We start from the raw sequence: 21,801 nt of genomic DNA, 5'->3' as shown, positions 1-21,801 counted from the left end.
CTGGGCCACAGTAAGTCATTATTTTATCTGTTTGCATTAAATAACCAAGGAGAGGTTGTTTCATCTTGACAAGTGGCAGGCTCTCAGATTCCAAGGTTTGTCTTCCATTGTCCAAACTCCTGCCTGAACCTACGGAACTGCCACCTGGATTATATGGCAGACAGCTAGCTCTCAGTTCCTTATGCAGTTATTGTTCCATATTGAAGCTCACAGTATCCAGTTCACCTCAAGTCCTTCAGAGTTGTTATTTCTGGGAATACAAAGCTTAATAGAGCCACAATAATATCCATATACATTGCCAGTATCATCATCAATTCACTACCTGCCTGTGAAGTCAACTCAGACCCACCAATGAGGTCTGAGAAGTCAACACAAATCATCCATATGGAAATCAACATAGACCCACAAACCATGTCCAAGAGGTCAGTACAAATCATCAGTAAAGTCACAGGATATCCCAAACCCTACTTAGGACGTCTGTAAAGAGACAACCAGAAAATACTCTTTCAGGGTTTCCAGAAAGGTCCCTGGGCTTCAGTAGAAAGTATCACAAACAAACATCAACACACACAGAACAGACAAAATAGAGTGATGGGATACAACAAGTTTTCCCCTTCTCCACACCAAGAGCTCCCTTCTCAGTTCTGGTCTCTCCAGCCTGGGCCTCTCTTTATATATGGTCATTAGCTCCTCCCCCTCCTGTCACAGATGTTCACAAGTTCTAGGTTTCACAAGTTGTGGAATTCACAATTTCTGGATCTTAATACTTGATACAATAATGAACTGAAACAAAGTGTTACCTACTACTGTGTTAATTAAATAGCTGAAACAAGGTCTTAACTCCATCTTTGCTTGCCATTTCAAGTCCTCAGTTCTCTTTGGTCTTCTCGGTTCTTTTCTGTTCTCAGTTCAGTTCTCAGTAATCTTCTCTCTCTCCAGCAGTAGCAGACCAGCCCCCAGATGCTCACTTCCAGCAGTACTGGCTTCTCTCAGTTTGGGCTATTACTTATATAGGTTATTAGCTCCTCCCTGTTCTCCCCCTTTCTGTTACATCAACAAGTCTGTCCCACTGTGGGATTCACAAGTTCTGGGTCTTAATATTTGACACAATCATGAACTTGGAACAAGGTGTTAAGTACCTGGTGCATTGCAAATACAAGCTTCAGGGAAGATCTTCAAATTCCCATTCCCATTATACTGCCTGATCTCTTTTCTATTTTTTAATTGACACCAAAATAATTTTGATACTTATTTATATGATAGATAATTGTCTTTTATTCCTACTTTTTAATTGTTTATCTTGCAGTTCTAAACTTGAATAAATATGAGTTTAGTTCCTTTGATCTAAGAAAATGCCACAAAATATGACATCTAAATTAACTTAATCCATATATATGTGTATGTATCTACATATACACATACATATGCATATATGTATGAAATATATGTATATACACCTATATTACACATATATACATGTATACCTCTTACTGCTTTTTATTTTATGAAGAGAAAAAGAATAGCTCTCCAGTTATTTAAGATTTTAAAATTTACATAAAGTGTGTTTAGTCATAGTATTGGCATACCATTATATAAGAGGTCTTCCATACACACACAAACACACACACACACATCCAAACATTTTATGTTTTATGGAGTCAATTTTTATGTATTTCTATTTTTATATTTTGTCATTTTTTGTGTTTCAATATAAACATGCTAAGACTTCCTGTGTATAAATTTTTGCATCATGCAATATTAGGGAAACTATTATTTCAGGTTCATTGATAATTCTTCAAATCTAAGAACAATATAATTTCATGTGTATATAGGGGCGATTTTATCTTCTCTTTTATATTGTCTGAATTCAGTTTCATTTAGTCATACATATACCAAATATTTATTTATATTTATTCACATGACATTTGTAAATGCCATCAAATAGTAGGAGCTCACATATTCTTGCATATACACATGCATATTTATGTTCCCTCTGCATGACCAGCCAAGAGCAGTAGCACTCTCTGTAGTAAAGTTTGAATGCTTGCAGTTCAGCTCTACAGAGGTGTCCTGTACCATAAATGCAGTAATGCAAGGGCTGTATGAGCTGCACACAACCAGATATATCTCCATCTAAAATGATCTAAAGGATTACCTGTGGTAGAAAATTGAGCACTCATATTGGAGTGATGAGTCCCAGGCAAACATATTGTGATGCCATTGGTCCTCTTTGCAAATGAAAGAAGAACCACAACATGCCCCCAGTATTCATTGAGGAATATCTAGTATTTTTAATATAAGTAATTTGAGCTTTTTTCTTGACTTTAATAATACATTTTTTTATCATATTTAAGAAAGGTCTTGTCATGTTTATATCATGTCTAAATAATCCTTTCTATAATGTTTAGTATATTTGCTATAAATGAGTACTGCATTTTTTAAAATTTTTAAATGAATTTACTTTTTATAATTATGTGAGTTAATTTATTGGATGATTATAATGCATTTGTTTACTCTTATTTTATTTCAACTTATGCATTGTTATTTGTGATTTTGAATCACCATTATTCCCACATTTTATTTGTCTTATTAAATAAAGTGGTTTTTTTGGGGGGTAGAGATGTTTTCATGGGAAGAAACCAAGATTGTGAAATAGCAGGAAGCCAGGTGCACAAAACAACTCCCCTCTGTGAAACTATTCCAAATAGACCTAGAAAGTGCACCAGATGGAATCTGCATGAAGAAATTCAGAAAAAAAAAATCACTGTGACTTTGTGTACAATCCTGATCTGCAGAGAAGTCAGAGAGGTCTACAAACACTGGAGTTAGGGTCAGGTCATGATCATATTGTAGTCAGAGCACTCAAGCAGGAGGATGTCCCAGATCTATCCCAGAGAAATACCAAACTGACCAAGAACATGTGCCTAAGTGCACCATTGTGGTCTACTACCTAGTACTGGGTCATGAATTCAGGACAAAGTGGGAAGGGAGTCTGTTTGCTAGAATTGTGTTCCTTCATAGTGGAAAGTATGCCAAGAAAGAAAGCAGTTTAGAAGCAGTGTTCATGCAACCCAGATTACAGGAGCAGAGTCATACCTTAATTCTAGCATCTAGCACTATCTGCAAAGGAATAATTAGGATAGGATTTCCAGACAAAATGAGAGCTTTAATTCTGTCACTAAACAAAATAAAAAAGATTCCAGCTGGCTTATTGAGATGGAGGCCAGGAGTGTCTTTCCTTGATCATATCAAAAACGAAGTAAGGAACCTAGAAAATTTGAATGAAGGAAGGTCTCTTCTACCAAACTGTTCATTTCCATTCTAATTCTCTTTTCCATAACTTTTATTTATTTCTCAAGTTCTTCTTTTTTCAAATGCTATCATTTCAATGACAAAAATATTTTAACTTTAAAAAAAGAAAATATGCTTTTACTTCTTCCAGGTCTTCTACTTAAATTTGTGCCAAGATGGTGTTTTTTCCCTAAAGCTTTCCTATAGAAAGTTTTGGAAATTCTTCTCTTCTTCTGTATTTCTCTTGAACTTCTTTGCCATCCAAATAACTCTTTATGGTGAGTTAATTTAATTAATTTGTTTGCTTTTTCTTTCTTCCTATTTTCTGATTTTTATTTTATATTAGTTATGGGTGCTGCCACAGTTCTGGAGTGAAAATCTGAACTGGTCTTACTGCTACTTTCTTGGGGTATTGGTTATTGTGTTATTCCAAGATACCAGGGAGAGGCTGGAGTGCTATAAACTCAATACTCCCAGACACTGAAAGAAAAAAGAGAACTTTATAGCTGCCTGAAAGTGATGGAGCCCAGAAGCAGTCTATCCTTGCACTTTTGTTGTCTACTACGTAGCTCTGCGTCATAAATCCAGGGGAAACTGAGAAGGGAGTCTGTGTGTGAATAAACAATAACAAAGGGCTAAAAAAAGATAAACTACTGATTTTAAAATAGATGGAGATGATATGTGAGTCACCTCTGAACTTTATCATCATCAGGAGTCACATAGGGAATTTAAAGTCTTTGAGTGATTCTGTTATATATTGATGATCTTAAAAGTAAAACAGAAAGAGGAAGAGAAATACACTTTGTAAGAGAGGGGAAGGGAAAAGAAGGCTAAGGAAAATAATGTAATAATAAGTGAGCACCAGGAGACTTTTATATAAATAAGAAGGGATTAGGAGGAACAGATGACACTTTAATATCATTATCAACTAAACCATTTAAAGCATGTCTTGTAACTTTTCCAAAATTCTCTTAAGATCTATATTTTATTTTTTATTCTTTCTGTTAGATTTATTCAGCTATGAAAGTATAATAGCAATATCTTCCATAAGACACTTCACATTAAAGTTATAATATCACAGATGAAGAAATTTAAAACAGGGTGTATTGACACTAGTGACATTGCTTTGTCAATATGTTGAAGTTAGGTGAGAATCCATCTTAAAGCATTTCACTTCCTCTGTACAGAAAGAAAAATGGAGAGGAGAGGCAATTACCCAGATAACATGTGCTGTGAAATATACTGCTTGAAAACAAGTCTTTCCTTCTAGAAATTTGGAGGAATGGTAGGAGGGGTGGATGGACAAAAGAAATATATCTTGGAGAAGTTAAAGGCAAAATCAACTCTTCAAATTGTAACAGAATTTGAAAGAACAAGCTAATATTTAAAAGCAGATAGCAAGAATCATTATCATGGAAATAGAAGCTGCTTCAGAAGTAATTGAGTTGAATCAGGAACTAAAGTAAGACTCTCCGAGCATGTATGACAAGTGATCATCTGGCTTCTACTGGAAGGAATCCAGGGAGACAGAACTGAGTCCCTCTTGAGTCAGCCCATTTCACTCTTGGAAATCTCTAATATAAGATTGCTTTTCCTCTTGAATCAAAACTAAGTCTTTTACTCTGCACCTTCAAAATATTTCTCCTGTTTCTTCCTTCTGAGGCTAAGAATACAATTATAGGAATTTGGGATTAAATACTGAAAAGAACTTTGCTGCTTTAGAGTTCCCCAAACCCAATCCTTTCCTTTATTTAACCTTGCAGATCCCCCAAAATCAGCTTATAATTTGTATCACATGACCCTCAGAACTACTTTAAACTTTATATCTCCCTCCTCCTAAAAAATCTAGTTTACAAGCTTACCTTTATAAGTTAAGTTCCATATTACAAACCAGAGTTTTCAGTCAGAAAGACAAAAAGGCAATGGTCTCATTGTGGCATAATTTTCTTCATGCCCAATTTCATTTGACTGCCATTTAGAATGGGTTTGGGGACTCAGAGACTGGGATGAATTCAGGGACATATCCATCAAAAAGATTCAGGATTACTGTTATCTGGTAGAATCATCAGAATGTTTTGTAGGTTAGAAGGCACCAAATTTCCAATTAGAGAAGTATTATAAAGCATTTTCTAATTCTCAAAACTACCACTGAGAAATATAAGTAGCCAAGATATTAAGCAATATTGATCTGAAGCATTCTGCTTTTTGTTTGTTTCCTACATTAACCCTGGTGGCTTATAGCCTTGAACATAGAATATTCTATTAGACTTCATTGTCAGATACAGGTTATAAAGTCACTGCACTTTAGTGGATAGGGGGCCATAACCTTATGTTGAGCTGTAAGTGACAGTGAGTGAGACCATTTAAAGTTTTAAATAGAGTTTAATAAGCTGGTGGCTGCAAGGGGTGAACAAACTCCAAATCAAGCAGCCCTGAGGAGTTTGTGCTGAGGGTTTATAAAGGCAAAACCCACAACTTAATGGTGAGATTATGCAAGTGGAGAAGTACAGAAGCCAAAGATAGTGATAAGTTTGTTGTCCAGCAATCAGTTTGTTGCCCCACTGGAAAGTCCCCAAGTCTATTCCAAGAATTAGACAAAGGGGTGGGGGAGGGTGTTGGGTTCCAGGTGGCAAGTTCGGGCAAATCTCCTAGGTGAACTTACCCAAGATGGGAAAGATGGGGCAATTTCACAAAATGGTTGTTATAACACTTATTTGAAGAGGCTAAACATAGAAGATGAGAACAGAGAGAGGCTCAGAGCTGAAAAGAGAAAAGCCATGATGCCCAGATTTGAATTCAGGTGTTCCTAACTCCAGGATCAGTGCTAATATCAGTCTGATCACACTGCTAGAGGACATTGACAATCCTATATAAAGTATGAGTTGCCCTGGCTATACATGCTGCTTATATGGATATTCTTTACATGATGTACACCACACACACATTTTGCTTGAATATAACTATTCATATATATTCCCTGACCACACTTGTCCTCTTGGTCTGTATAAGCCCGTTATATGTCTACTTACCTACAGTTTTGTGTCTTAACTTCAGAATTTACACTGATCCCTGTGACTGCTGTTTTAGGCCATTATCAGTTTATTACACTTTTAAGAATGTGGCTTCCCTAAAGTCATTTTCAAGAAGTACTATTTCTACCCAGGATGTTTCTTTTTTATTTATTTTTCTTTTCCTTTTTTTTTCTCTAGTACTTTCTCAAATTATCCAGAGACCTCATCCAGATGCACTTACAGATGTCTTCTACCTCCTCATAAGATACCATTTGATAACAGTTCTCAAAAGGTGTTCCACAGACCCCTAGTGTGCTGGTGGTCCTTTTAGTGGGTTCTAAACGTCAAAGCTATTTTTACAATAACATTAAGAGGATATTTTAATATTAAAATATGCCTGTGTTGGGGAGGCTAGGTAGCACAATGAATAGATAACCAGCCCTGGAGTCAGGAGTACCTTAGTTTAAATCTGGCCTGACACTTAACATTTACCAGCTGTGTGACCTTGGGCAAGTCACTTCATCCCAATTTCCCTGCCTTCCCCCCTCCAAAGAGTGAAAATTAAAAATAAAAATATGCCTATGTTTTCAAACTACATATCTCTGTAAGGCTTAATTTTCTCTTCTATTTCAAAAACACCACCAAAAAGTCCAACATATTGCAATACATTTAATGAAAAGATGGGTTTGAGAATAGGTCAGATATTAAAAACAAATTTACAAGAAAAAATTTATATTCTAATTATTTTTTGGAAATATAGATATTTCTTCAAATTAGGGTGACATTCAATGTGTTCACTATTGGTGTTCTAAATGAATCAATAAACATTTTAACATTTTTCAATTTTAGTTTCTAATACAGTAAATATAAATAGATACAATCTACATGATATAAAAAAAATCTTTGGATTAGTGAAGTCAAGATTCTGGAACTAATCCAAGAAGTTGCCTGAGCTATCCCATTTCCTTTGAAAAAGTGGTAAATCAAGCCTCTACATAGATTCTATAATGACAGAACTTACAGAATGACAGAATTAATTCATTTTCCTGATTAAGATAACTTAGAAGGGTGAGACAGAAGCCTAAAACAGCACAGATAGTGTCTATATAAGCCAGCAGGATGTTCTTAGCCACAAAACAGATCAGCAACAGAAGCCCCTTGTTACTGGCTCAGTAAGCCAGTGGTATAGCATAGCTCTGAGAACTCCAGCCACAGTACAGAAAGCAAATTGCCAGTCATATACCAAAATGGGTACATAATTTAGACATACCGTGTTTCCCCGATAATAAGACCTATCCCGAAAATAAGCCCTCCCCTTACTGTGTAAGATTCCCCTAAAATAAGCCCTCCCCCGAAAATAAGCCCTATTGAGATTGCTACTGTAGTGAAGGTGATCCCCTGCACTGCACACTACATTACGGTACCCTCTGCATGCACCGTTCCCCCCCCCCCCCGTGAAACGCAGGCCGCGCTCCGAACTGCATCCAATCAGAGCTGCAGCAGTGAGTGTGTCATCCTGTTCTTCCCCAGTGATCTGCTTATTGAATAAAGGTACATTTTTTTGTTCACATTTACCTGTTTATTAAAATTGCTCTCAATGTTCATTAAAATAAGCCCTCCCCTGAAAATAAGCCCTCTGGTGTTTTTCTGTCCAAAAAAAAAATAATAAGACAGTGTCTTATTATCAGGGAAACATGGTAAATGGTTATATCATGAGGAAATTAGAAGAACCAGATAGGTTACAGATCTACAGATCTGTCAGATCTAAAGAGAAGGGAAGACTTCATGACCAAGCAAGAGATAAAGAACACTATTGAAATCTAAAATTGATAATTTTGATTACATTAAATTTAAAAGTTTTTGCACCCAGTCCATGCAACCAAGATTAACAGGAAAGCAGAAAGGGGAATATAATTTTTACAACCACTATTTCTGATAAAGGCCTCATTTCTCAAAGATACATAGAATTGAATAAAATTTCTAAGAAAATAAGCAATAACCAATTGATAAATGGCTATCAATTAGGCAATGGCAGAACAAGTTGTGACATTTTAATATCATGGAATATTATTATGCTATAAGAATAATGACTGGGCTGATTTCACAAAAACTTGGAAAGGTTTACATGAACTGATGCTGAGTGAATTAAGCAGAAGCAGGAGAACACTGTACATAGTAACATCAACATTGTGCAATGATCTGTTGTGATAGACTTTGTTTTTCTCAGCAATACAAAGATGATAGATAATTCCAAAAGATTCATGATGGAAAATGTGATCAATATGCAAAGAAAGAACTGTGGAATCTAAATGAAGAACAAGCATTCTGTTTTCACTTTATTTTGTTTTGTTTCTTGTGTTTTTCCCTTTTTTTGTTCTGAAAATCCTTTCACAACATGACTAAAATGGAAACTTATTTAATATGATTGCACATGTAGAACCTATATCAGATTTCTTGCTATCTTGGGGTTGGGGGAAGGAGTGTGAGAGGGGAGGGAGGGAAAAAAAAATGGAGCTCAACATCTTATAAGAGTGAATGTTGTAAATTATATTTTTATGTAATTGGGTAAAGTAAAATAATATGAAGCAAGAAAAAAATAAACTGGTTTTAACCTCAAAAAAAGGTCTTTAGCATCCTTAACATTTATTATGGGGGAAAAGAGTTTTCAGTAATTTTTACAAAAATAATTCGATGCTGAGACAAGAATCTCAGAGAATAACTGTTCTAGACTAAACTTTCATTTAGGTGCTTCTTTGTGTCACGAGGTATACCTCCTGAATATCAAATGACATCAGTCCATTATTTGTTATGTTATCAGCTCCCATGGTTAAATTATTGTCTCTATAGAGAGTTTTCTTAGATAAATATATCCATTTATAATTTCTTTCATGAAATCAAGTCTCAACTAATAAGCTAACTTTTGGATATCACCGGGCATATTTAGTATTTAATAATTTAATAATAATTAAATACAAAAAAAATAAATATTATATTTAATATGCCCAAAACACAACTCATTATATTTTCCCCAAAACATCTGCCTCTTTTAAACTTTTTATTTTACTGTCAAGAATGCCACCATCTCCTTTTTTTTAAGCAATTGGCATTAAGTAACTTGCTCAGGTTTACATGGCCAGTTATTTTGTGTGGGTGCCAAGAATCTGAGGCCAGAACCGATCCTGGGTCTCCCAACGCTGGGGCAGGTGCTCTTACTCACTGTGCCACTTGGCTGCCATCCCCACCATCTTCTTAGTAATGCAGGCTTACAAATTCTTCAACATTCTCAATTCCTTACTCACAATCTTTGCATGTATCCATTTTTTGTAACTTTTTATTTTTACCTTCATAGTGCATCCTATATACATCTCTCTGTATCCACTTACATAACTACAAGAGATTTTGCTTTCTCATACCTTCTTTTTCTTCATACTACCAGTGCCTATCACAATACTGCACATATAATAGACAATTAGTAAATGCCAGTTAACTGATTTAGAAGCTGACTCTGCTTGACTTCAATTGGTATATAAATCTGTGGAAAAATGAACCACAAACATGTCCCAATATTTTTTAATATTATTTACTAGGTTGCACAATTGCCACACAAGCTATAAACAAATCGAATTACTCTTTTTTTAATAAAGTATTCTAACCTTTGCACAGAAGTGGGAAAATCATTACCTGTGGAAATATCTGTTTGGAGCATGTTTTGTGCTTGTTTGTTTGTTTTACCATTTAAAACATTATAAGAATTAAATAAGTTTTACATATATGTTTAAGAAAAAAGTGAATTTAAAGTTAAAAGACATGGTTTCTTTTCTTTGCATGATCACTTACTTTCTGTGGGATCTGGGAAAGGTATTTCACATTACCATTTCTTTGCCTAGAAAATGAAGCCAATCATAGCCACAATTTCTGCCATACAGTTTTGATAGAATTCGAATAGACAATGGAAAAAATATGCTTGTGAAACAATTAAAGTCTATGTACTTATATTGTTAAAAATCAAAAATAATTCTCATTGAGACCTAAGCAATGTCAAATCAAGCAAGAGTAAATTTAAAAAGAAAAATATAAAGGTCTAACATTTCGCTCAATATATAAACTTCATAAAAATGAAATGGAAGAAGTTTATCTATTCAGTCAGATGGTAAACATTTATCAGGTGCTTAATAGACTCTAGGTTCTATGCTAAACACTAGGAACAGGTAAAGGATGGCAAAAGACAGAACATGGCCTCAGGAAACTCACACTCTAAGTGTGAAGAAAACATTTAAGCAGCTGTGTATAAATGGGCTATTTTGAGGACAGATAGGAAAAATAATGTTAAGTGTATGTAAGTAGGGTTTTGCTATTCTTTGCAGAATTCAGTTTCTCAGGATCCTTGGTAATGACAATGTCTAGTTCCCAGGTGCTAGATAATAAGTCCTAGAATAGTCCCAAGGATCCTAGAAAGTCATTTGTAGAAGGATAGTGACAAGTGGTTCTATAGAGCCTGTGTCATGAGTTATGGGAGTTACATAATAGGTATTTATTATGCTTGCACAGAATGAAAACATTGCTAAAGTTAACTTGTGAGGTTCATATTGGCAAGATGACGTCCCTTATCTGGTGCCTTATAAAGCAAGTGGGCACTGATCAGTGAGTGGGTAAACCACTCATGGGCAACACATGGGGGAAACCCACAGGGAACTCATAGGGTAATCTGTATATGCCTTGAATGGCCCCTATGAAGGATTGAGGGTATATTGGGGAGTGCACAATTTATGTCTGCCTCAATTGACCCCTTTGAGATGCAATGATAGTTGCTCCTTCTTCTCACTGGCCCCTGCAAGAAGGGTCATTAGGGAGGGCGGTAGGAGCATACATTTCCATTAACAGCAACATTTATGAGATTAGACTAGAATAAAGCTGATTATTAGCCCCTCCATAGGTGTAGGGCTTTCTGACCAGATAAAGAGTAAACCTGTTAAAGACTGTAGTCCCAAACATCCAATGCTTCCTGTGTGTCATCTGTGAAACAGTAGGACACTAGAATTTAGAGGAATTGGAAAGGTCATGTGTGAAAGAATGATATGGCAGTTATAATATACCACAGGCTCAGTAGGTGATAATAGTGAAATTAATTTCATTATTGAAAAAAAAATCAACAATTATAAGACAAAAAAAAATCCCCAATGATATCATTAACTGCATTAGGACATATAATGTATAGGACAAGAAAGTTGAGAGTTTTGCTGTCATCTGAAGTATTGCATATAGTTCTGCATACTTATGCTTTAGGAGATAGCTATAAAGCATAGACTACATATAGAGAAGGGCCAGAATAGTACAAAAAATATTAAAGACAATGTCACATGACAATCATTTAAAAGAAATGAAGCTGTTTAGTTAACTAGAAGTTAGTAGAAGTTAGCTAAAAGGGAGTGGGTACTACATAGGAAAATTTTATTTTACTTTTCCTTTTATCTTCCACTCTCCTTCCTCTTTCTTTCTATCTCTTTCTTTTTCCTTCTTTTTTCTTCCTTCATTCCTTCCTTTCTTCCCCACTTCCTTACTTTCTAACTTCCTTTCTTCCTTCCTTCCTCCCTCCCTCCTTTTCTTTCTTCCTTCCTTCCTCCCTCCCTTTCTTTCTTCCTTCCTTCTTTCCTTCCTTCTTTCCTTCCTTCCTTCCTTCCTTCCTTCCTTCCTTCCTTCCTTCCTTCCTTCCTTCCTTCCTTCCTTCCTTCCTTCCTTCTCTCCTTCCTTCCTTCCTTCCTTCCTTCCTTCCTTCCTTCCTTCCTTCCTTCCTTCCTTCCTTTCTTCTTTCCTCCCTTCCTTTCCTACTCTCTTTTCTTCTTTCCTGTCTCTTTTCTTTTATAGAGGAGCAAAAAAAATATGAGAGAAGATTCGCTTAGTTAGGTCATAAGTGGAAATCTATAATCAGTAAAGAGATAGAAGTTCTGAAAGCAGTTGTCTTGATAAAGTAAGGGGTGGGATGTTTTTAAAAAGTAGAGCTGTTAAAAAGTGCCTCGGGTTACATCAGTGGGAAGATGGTTCCCCTTTCCAGGATATCTTCAAAATGTACAAAGTCTATTTTCCAGTATTCCTGTCTTATATGCCAAGAGTTTGGCATAGTGTGTAGCAAGGAGTAAATACATAATAAATGTCTATTGATGTATATATTAATTGATGAAGGAGGTATAATTGGGTATATGGAAGGAATACTTGTTTTCACTTTCTATCATAAGATTTGGTAATCTGTGCTTCTGTGAAATATGGCAAATGGTAAAGTCACAGAAAGAATGAAGTCATATACATATGCCATATAATTATGTAAGCATTGATGGCAATGTTTGCCAACTATCTATTTCATTAATGCTCAAAATGAGGTAATGTCTACAAAATGTTTCAGGGTAATTATAGAAAGGGATTTACAAATATGATGCAATGTTATTAACACTATTGTTTTCATCCCACTCAGTTGCATTAGTTCATTACTTTTTGCTGGCAAAAAAATGTAGAGATCTTTGTAAATAGTTAGAAATGTGTGAATGCTAAAATTATGCTCCACAAATAATTTTGTTGAAAAAGAAAGGACATTTGAAAGGTATGAAATATAGTCATTAAAGAAATGTGGTTTCCCATGTCACTAAGAATGATTCAGTGCAGAAAGCTTTATGGGCCTTCTTCCAAATTAAAACTGTTTGAAATCAGGCTGACTTTTTCATGAAGATAAAAAAAGAATGAGCATTTTGTGACTTTCTTAAACTTACATTGCTGTTCCCTCTTACTTTGAAAAGGCCCTGATGATTTAAGGGGATCCATTTTGACCCACCCTTTGATTATCTCTCAAAAATAAACATAAGGAGGATTTATGCTATTAAAAGTAAATAGGAAAATAACACATTCTATATCTGACTAAAGAATAATAAATGAACATGGTTAGTTTCAAACCATTCAATTACACTTAGCATTCTCCTACCCAGGATGCACAATTTTTTTTAATGATTTTGCCTATAACAAAGAGTTGAATAATAACATCACAGTCGAGGAGATGTATGCATTTCTCATGCTTGAAAGTAGTTTATCTATTAGACTGGACAAATGCATATCACTATCATACATTGAGAGGAGATTTGTAAACATAATTGTCCCATAAAACACTTTAAGCATGAAGAAATAGTGCATTTTTAAGCCTTAAAACCATCACTATCTATTTATGTGCATTTTCAAACTGTTAAGTACTATATTTAAAAAAATATTATTCTTTATATTCTTTCTTCAGTTTTTGTGCATCAGGGATATTTGTAAGCCATTTATAAATATTTCAACTTTATGTGTCTATTGCCAAATACAGACGACGTTAAGCATCAAATCATATGTGTTTCTCCACATCTTTCAATAGCAGTGTTCAATCAAAATGTCTGTGAATTATACCATGCAGTTGTCTACTTGGAGGTTTTGATCATATATGATAATCAAATGAACTTTTAATATAATATTCTTTAATATTATAATCTAACACAATTAGGTAGTATTTGATTCATTTCCTCATAAGTCATTTATTCATAAGTAATTAATAAGATTTGTTTATTATGTGGAAAAGGTTTTTGTCTCCATATGGTGAGACCTAAGCTGAAGACCTAACATGGCTATCATCACTATGAATGCAAGAGGAAGATAAATATTACCAAATTGTAAAATTAGAATATGTTCTCACTCCATATCTGGTTGCTATGCTTTCCTCATCATAAACTCACTTTTCTTCATCCTTTTTTTCACTTACTTTTGTCTCATTTCTAAAAAAGCTTTTCATGATAGTAACAATGCACATGAAGACATGTTGGAGGAGGAGGCTAATTTATGACCAAAGAGAAACTAAAAGGTCAGTGGAGAAACTCTGTTGGAACAGGGTGAGAGAAGAGTGAAACCTTGACCCTAGGGCAGTGGCAGCATCTGGTTCCAGAGCTGCAGGCACACAAATGGTGGGTGGAGGGGGACCATGCATCTGATCAGAGGAAAATTGCAGGAATCTCTTTGCTGGTGTTAGTGAGGATTCTCTTGCTTTACCCTGTTTGCATCTGGGTGACAGTCTTGGGAGGCAGTGCTAGGGTGAGAAAGAGTGCTTGAGTGCCGAAGGTTGTCACAACTGTGGAAAGGGAAGCCTCCTCACAGTTCTAAGATAGGTGCCTAGAAACACCTTGAACAACAGCTGCACAAAACCACAGAAATTTGGAACATAGTGCTCCCCACTCTGGAAGACAGTTCTACTCTGGAAAAGAGCTCAAAAGCCAAGTAATTGACTGAGAAAAGGAGCAAGCAGAGGAAAAGAAATCAAATATAGAATCTTATATCGGTGACAAAGATCAAAACAAAAAACCAAAAGAAGACAACATAGTAAAAACTCCTACAATCAAAAGCCTCCAAGAAAAGTATGAATAGGTCATGGGCCATGGAGGAGATCAAAAAAGAATTTGAAAATCAAGTGAGAAAAGTAGAGGAAAAGTTGGAAACATAAATGAAAGTGATGCAAGAAAATCATGAAAAATGAGTTAACAGCATGCTAAAGGAGAGCCCCCAAAATACTGAAGAAAATAATACCTTAAAAGTAGACTAACCTAAATGGCAAACAAGGTCCAAAAAGACAATGAGGAAAATAATACCTTGAAAAGCAGAAAAAGCCAGATGGAAAAAGAAGTTTAAAAACTGATTGAAGAAAATAATTCCTTCCAAATTAGAATGGAGAAGATGGAAGTTATTGACTTTATGAGAAATCAATATATGATAAAAAAGATCCAAAAGAATGAAAAAAAAGAAGGCAATGTGGAATATGTCATCAGAAAAACCACTGACCTGTAAATTAGATCTAGGAGAGATAATTTAAAAATCAATGCACTACCTGAAATCTATGTTCAAAGAAAGAGCCTAGACATCATTTTTCAAGAAATTCTCAAGGAAAATTGCCCTGATATTCAAAAACCAGAGTGTAATATAGAAATTGAAAGTATACACCTATCACCTCTTGAAAAAGATCCCCAAAGGGAGACTCCTAGGCATATTGTAGTCAAATTTCAGAGTTCCCAGGTCAAGGAGAAAATATTACAAGCATTCAGCAAGAAACAATTTGAGTATAATGGAAGCACAATCAGAGTAACACAAGATGTAGCAGCTTTTACGTTAAGAGCTTGGAATATGATATTCTGGAGGTCAAATGAGCTAGGATTAAAACCTAGAATCACCTTCCCAGCAAAACTGAGTATAATACTTCAGGGGAAATATGGATATTCAGTTAAATAAAGGATTCGAATCATTCTTGATAAAATAACCATAACTGAACAGAAAATTTGACTTTTAAATACAAGAATCATAAGAAGCAGGAAAAGGAAAATAGGAAAGAATTCATAAGGAAGTCATTAAAGTTGAACTGTTTACATTAGTACATGGAAAGATGGTATTTGTAACTCATGAGTCTTTTCTAAGTATTAGAATTGTGAAGAGGTTATATGTGTGTATACGCATATGCATGTATATATGTATATGCATATGCATACATATAACTATATGTGCATGTATGTGCATGTATGTATGCATACATGTGCACATGTATATATCTGTGTGTTTATGTGCCTGTACATGATGTGTGTCAATATACATATGTACATTTATGTGTGTGTGTAAGTATCCATAGACAGAAGGCAAAGAGTGAGTTATCTGTTGAAAGAGGACTATATTGGAAGGAGAAAGGGATAAATAGAATAGATTAAATTATCTCAAACACACACAAAGGTAAAATAAAACTGTTACAATGAATGGGAAGAGCGGGGAGATGAAAGGGAATGAATCACCCTTACTCTCATTGCACTTGGTTCAATGAGGAATTAACAAACATACTCAATTGGGTATTTTACCCTACAGGAAAATGAGGGGAAGGGAGGGGATAAGAGGGATGATGGGGTAGATGAGGGCAGATTTGGTGAGGGAGAAGCAAACACTTGAAAAGGGACAGGGTCAAATGAGAAAAGAGAATAAACGGGGCATGGGATAAGATGGAGGGAAATATAGTTATTTTTTCTCAATATGACTAATATGGAAATGGTTTGCATAACTACACATGCACAACATATATTGAATTGCTTATCTTCTCAGAAGAGGTGGGTGAAGAGGGAAGAAGGGAGAGAATATGAAACTCGACGTTTTAAAAACAAATGTTAAAAATTGTTTTTACATGCGACCAGGAAGTAATATATACAGGAAAGGGGGTAGACATCCATCTTGCCCTAGAAGAGAGTAACAGGGAAGGGGATAAGATATGGAGATGAGGGAGGGGATATAGAAGATAGGGCAGATTGTGGGAAGGAGTATTCTGCATGCTTGCCATCTTGGAGTGTGGGGTAAAGGAGAGACGAGGAGAAAATTTCCAGTTCAACCCTTGTGAAAATGAATGTTGCATATTAAAAATAAATAAATAAATTCTGGGGAAATAAATAAATACAATAAAATAAACTGACATGCCAAAAGCTTAATTATTCAAAAATTTTAATTAACAAATGAAAAAGAAATGCAGCAAAATAGGCTCATATCATGTGAAATATTAGGATAGGTTAGGAACTATCTCCAAAGGATGGAGATAAAATATTTCAGAAGCCTAGGCATTCACTAGATTTGACCCTTGTTAAAAATCTCTGAGCTATAAATTAGACTACTTGGGCATATGAATACATATGTGAATGTGTGTATATATGCTTACAGGTATACATAGATAGAGGGCACAGGACCAATTTAACAGGAAGGGCTGCTACTTAAAAGGTGAAATTAAGAGGTGAGAGGAATATAATGAGAGGAGATTGGGAGAGACAGATTGGGGCAAACTATCATACAGAAGAGGCAAGGCAAAATGTTTACAATGGAGGGGAAGAAAAGGAAGGCAAAACAGAATGGGTCAACCTTATTTCCATTGAATTTGACTTGAGGAGGGAGTGAAATACACAATAAAGAGGGTATCTCAACCTCCAGGAGAGTATGGGGGGGGAGGGGATGAGAGGGGGGATGATGGAAGGGAGGGCATGCTGGGGGGGAGGGAAGATGGAAGCACCCACTTTTGAAAAGGGACGGGATCAAAGTAAAGAATAGAACAAGTGGGAGGTGGGATAGGAGGGAGGGAAATATATTCAGTCTTTTCAATATATATACTATGTTATTGTCTTGCATTAGCCACACATGTACAACCTATACTGAACTGCTTATCTTCCCAGTAAGGGTGGGTGACAATGGAGGAGGGGAATGAATCTGGAATTGAAAGTTTTAAAATCAAATATTCAAATATATTTATGTATATGTGTGTGTTTGCATACATATATATGCATGTACATATACATATATATATACATGTACATATAAATACACATATATATACTATTATTAATACCATCTTACATATAATTGGGAAATGAGATGTACAGGCACTGAGGCATAGAGATCCACTGGAAAATTCGAAAGGAGTATGGGAAAAATATTTGAGAGAGCAGATTGGAGGAGAGGATATCCTGTGGGACTGCTATTTTAGGGCACGGGTAGGGGGAAAAATGGGGAGAAAATTTGTAACTCAAAATCTGGCAGAAACAAATGATTTAAATCAGAAGTTAATAAAGCATTAATAAAAAATGAAACAAAACAAAACAGATGTAAAAAGTTGTCAAAGAAAAAATATTCAAAATGCATTTTATCAGGTTTATATTATATCAATATTTATTTTAATTTTTCCTACATTTTTACATGCAGCTCTGGGAATTGTAGATCATAGTATTAAATTATGCAAGGTTCTAGATCCATTATTTTGGGCAAATTGATGGCTCATTGGCATAAAGATTATAAGGTGGCAATAGAGCAAATGGTGTAAACACTCACATATTTTTAAAATTGATTTACATTTAATATGGCATGATATTTTGTGAGAATATGGAAAATATAGTAGTAAATTAAGTACATGTCAAATACTAGATTAAAAACATCTGAAATTTTAGAGATTCCTGTCCAGTTATATTGTTTCCTTTCTTAAAAATTGGCTTTTATGAGATTCTGTTGTACTATCATTTTGGTTTGGAGCTGGATGTCATATTGGCACAAGGTTCTGTCATCTCCTCAAAGGACAAAACGACCTCAAATCATTCCTTTTTGTATTAACATCATTACATGTGCTGCCAAACAATAAGAATTCAGTTTTTTTCTAATAGAAACTTTGACTATATATTGGATTTCCTTGATGCAAGCCAGAAACAGCTCTCAGGATTTTTTAGGTTTATTTGACTCCAGATTTCACAAAATTTAATAAGCATTTACTATTTGGAGAGTATAGTGAAAATTAGATAATAATAATAATAATAATTATTATTATTGTTATATCTTTGAACCCACAAAGATTATTTAATATGGGTGGAGCAACAAGAAAAGGAACTCAATTAGAACTATAGAAAACAGTATTATCACACCAAATGAGATAATATCTTTATATTCCTCTATTAGCCTTGAAGCACTATTCAATTATTAATTGTTATTATATCAATATCATTGGCACTCTTATAAATTGATAGGAGTGACTCACAGTAAATAATGAGAGATCTGAGGCTATTTATTGCTGTAGATAACAGGAAAAGGCTTTGTGATGCAGGTGGCAGTGGCACATCTCAAACAACAAAAAAATTCATTAGAATGGGTTCTCAGATAACCCAATGGGAAAAATAGTACATTTCAAAGATGGAAGAGTAGAGGGAAAATTACATATCATTTGAAAAGCTAATGAGCCCAATCATTATGAACATTCACAGAGTCTAAGCTACTGGAATTCACCACATGACATAGTCTGGGGACACTGTTTCCTGAAGAGTCATAAGGGATATAATTTAGAGCATGTGCAGATATTTATAACCTGTTTTGATACCAAAACCATGAGGTAAATAACAACCTCTTAACTGTCCACAAAACTGTAAACAAGAAAAGGCCATTCAAAAGAGCATTACCTAGGTTAGTGTTAGTTTTGATTCACTCTTCACATAACTTCTATAAATTAGAGTTCACATTATGAAAGTCTTTGAGTATTTACCAAAGTAATTTTTAACATTTTTAGCAGAAAATGTGGGCACATTGAAGACTTCCAATTATGGGAGTAAGAATCAACCATGTGCATTTTGAAGGCAGGTTGAGCAATGTTTGAAGTAGACTAGAAGCATATATACTGTGGAGGTCACTGTATTATTTCAGATACACCACTCTATCATCAGTAAATGGAAGCCTTTCAAGATTTCTCATTTATGAAAACACTATTTTTCATTACATTCATATACCATGATAATTTTAGTTATGCCCCAACTGATAGGCACCTGTTTAGTTAGGGCTCGTGGTTTTTGCAATGTCAAAAATATATGCTACTAAAGTTTTGTGCATATATCCAAGAACAATTGATAGTACAAACATTTTCAAGCATTTTAGAGGCAATTAGGAAGTATTATCAGTGCAAAGATCTAATATTATTGCAAATAAGTCTAAGGAAGAATTCTATTGAGTTCATGATAGAGAGGCAAAGGACTAACTAAACATGAGAGTAATGCATATTTTTGGACATGATCAACATGGATATTTGTTTTGCTTTTTTATGCATACTTGTTACTAGGGTTTTCTTTTTCTTTCCTTTATTCAGTAGGAAGAGAAAATTTAAAAAAATGTGGAGGAAAGCCATTAAACATATATTTATTGAGAAAATAAAAGCACTTAAAATAGTACAGAAAAGATAAAATAAGCCTAAACTAGGTTTGTGGCAATAGATATTGGAAATTGATATGAGATTCAAGTGATACAATTAACTGAACCTTGAAATTGATGTTTTTAATTTGGGCCATTTCTTCTTGTCCATAGGTATGAGTGCAGTATGCAAAGTAGTACAGGATCAAATATGTGTCTTATATACATACCTCACAGGGACAGGACCTAGCTTAAAAGAGTTGCTTGACTAATTTCCATAAGGATTGCTAATGACGCTTGTCATTGTTAAATCGCATACCTGACTTAGGGAATCATCTTGTTCTTAGCAAGCTTGAATTTTTTATCAGGGAAGAATCATCATCAGAGCTCTAATGGCTGCCAACAGTGCACAGAGGCAGCATGGGTTTGTTTCTGATTTTGAAGGAGATTTAAAGAGCTAGTGGGACTGAGACATTTGGTGCTTTATAGCATTTAGAAACTATGATTGGAGTCTCTCCTCCACTTGCAAGCAAGTAAATTAGTTCTTTTGCTCACTTAAATTAAAGTTTGACTGAGAGGAACTGAGATATGAACAAAAATCTAATTACATTTTCAGTAGTGTAGCCATCTGAAACAGTGAACAAACCTCCTTACAATGACTTGAAAATAGGACAAGAGAAAGCCAAAGGTAAAAGTGTACTTTAATTTGTTTAGAGGACTGTATTGACTTGGTATGACCTTTTGCAAAAGACTTTAGTTTCTGTTTTATGCAAGATGCAACAATGTGCTTCCATTTGCTCTCAGTATCTTCAGAAACAAAGAATTTCAAATCTGCTAGTTAATAATTTCACATATGGAAACATTTAAAGAAAATTATCCTTTGTTATGTTAATTTGTAAATATATCACAAAAGAGTCCTATTTTTAGTATCCAAATTATTTTTTTAATATGACTAAGATATGATTATTTCACATCTGGCAAATTTGGCTTTTTAAGGCATTCTTCTCCTCATTGCCTTTTTGAGCCTCTTTTGCCATTTCAATCAGTTTGTTTTTTAAGGTATTATTTTCCTCAGTCAGGCTGTTGACTCTCATTTCATAATTTTCTTGCATTGTTCTCATTTCTCTTCCCTATTTTTCCTCCACTTCTCTTAACTTCTTCTTAAGGTCCTCTATGGCCTGTAACCAGCTTGTATTTTCCTTTGAAGCTTTTGGTGCAGGAGTTCTGACTTCACTGTCTTCCTCCTGTTCCATGCTTTGCTCCCAAATGCTGGGGTTTTCTCATCTGCCAGAGGTATTAGATGGGTGCCCTCTCTGATGTCTCCACATGCTCTGGCAAGCTGGACACACACCCCAGGACCCTAGACTGCAATCCAGATCCAAGAAGGTTAAAGCAAGAGTGATTACCCCTCAGACTGGTGCTTGGTCCCCCTACGGCTGCAGACCAGGAGCTGAAGCTGTCACGTGGTGCTGGCTGGCTGTGCAGGCATCTCAGTGGCTTCTCACCCAGGGGGCAAAAGCCAGGCACTCCCACTTACTGGGTCCCAAAGTCCAGACTGCACTCACCTCTCACTTTGTCCTTCGCATCTATGTCTTGATAAATCTGGAAACGGCCACAGCTGCTGCTGATCTGGAGTCCCTCTGGCCAGAGGCTGGTCTGGCCCGCCCTGGGGCTAAAACCTCAGCATGGGGCTAGGCTTGGCTCCCAGACCACTGAGGTGGCCTGGCCAATTCCTGCTGTCCTCAGTGGGAGGTTAGCATCTCTCTGTTTTTTTGTGGGTTCTGCA

At 35.3% G+C, this 21,801-nt stretch overlaps 1 long non-coding RNA gene across 1 annotated transcript in view; it reads right to left on the bottom strand.

The window, feature by feature from the left end:
• Positions 1-21,801, bottom strand: part of LOC138145638 (uncharacterized) — a 102,979-nt gene that overhangs the window by 1,395 nt on the left and 79,783 nt on the right. The gene's annotated exons all lie outside the window — the stretch shown is intronic.

Source organism: Petaurus breviceps, unplaced genomic scaffold (assembly GCF_028583685.1).
Source record: "Petaurus breviceps papuanus isolate PSGF00001 unplaced genomic scaffold, PetGlider_PUasm1.0 90743, whole genome shotgun sequence".
In the NCBI taxonomy this organism is placed as follows: Eukaryota; Metazoa; Chordata; class Mammalia; order Diprotodontia; family Petauridae; genus Petaurus; species Petaurus breviceps.
The sequence above is the reverse complement of the archived record's forward strand: the minus strand, read 5'-3'. Positions and strand labels throughout refer to the sequence as shown.